General features: G+C 43.3%; 1 non-coding gene across 1 annotated transcript; it reads left to right on the top strand.

Moving 5' to 3' along the window:
- The first annotated feature begins 237 nt into the window (after positions 1–237).
- On the top strand, positions 238–344 carry LOC130468260 (small nucleolar RNA R71). Its single transcript, XR_008928675.1, has one exon. It is a non-coding gene; the product is annotated as a small nucleolar RNA R71 (small nucleolar RNA).
- Positions 345–812: the final 468 nt, after the last annotated feature.

Here is an 812-nt window from a genome sequence, read left to right as displayed (position 1 = left end):
AAAGCAGTCAATTGGGCAGTTAATTGTTCAATAGAATTTAAATCATGCTTACCGCCCTTGTTAGATAGACCCATTGGATTCCCATACTGGGCATTATGAATGGCTATCTCCTCAATCACCTCCATAGCTCTAGGCACCTCAAGTTGCATGAATCTCCCACTGGCAGCTGAATCGAAAAGACATCTAGACTCATTACCCAGACCATTATAAAACTGCTGAATCAAAAACCAATCATCCAAACCATGGTGCGGGCACTCTCTTTGCAAGTCCTTGAATCTCTCCCAAACCTCGAACAAACACTCATCTGCTTGTTGAGAGATACCTAATATCTGACCCCTCAGACGAGCCGTTTTCTCAGGTGGAAAATATTTAACATAGAAAGCAAGGGCCAAGGACTCCCAATTAGTGATTTTCAAAGCTGCCCGATTCAACCCATTAATCCACAACTTAGCTTTCCCACTCAAAGAGAACGGGAAAAGTATCTCCATAGTCTGCTCCGGAGTCAATCCCTTTTGCTTGATGGTGGAACAATATTGGATGAAGGACTGTATGTGAAGATTCGGATCTTCACCTGGTTCCCACCGTACTGGCGCCTCTCAATAATGTTAATCAATGCAGGTTCAATCTTGAAGGTCTCAGCTGCAATAGAAGCATGATTCCCTTTGGTAGCACAGACAGACTTGGCTTAGAATAGTCTGTAAGCCTTGGGGTAGGTGGCGGTAGTGGAGTTTCGTCACCCATCTCTATCTCTGAAACTGAATCTGTATCTGAAGGAAAAAGATCGCCAATATTATGATCAGAATCAGAGTAAT

Source organism: Spinacia oleracea, chromosome 2, assembly GCF_020520425.1.
Source record: "Spinacia oleracea cultivar Varoflay chromosome 2, BTI_SOV_V1, whole genome shotgun sequence".
NCBI classification, from domain to species: Eukaryota; Viridiplantae; Streptophyta; class Magnoliopsida; order Caryophyllales; family Amaranthaceae; genus Spinacia; species Spinacia oleracea.
Note: the sequence above shows the minus strand (reverse complement) of the source record. Positions and strands in the feature narration are given on the sequence as shown.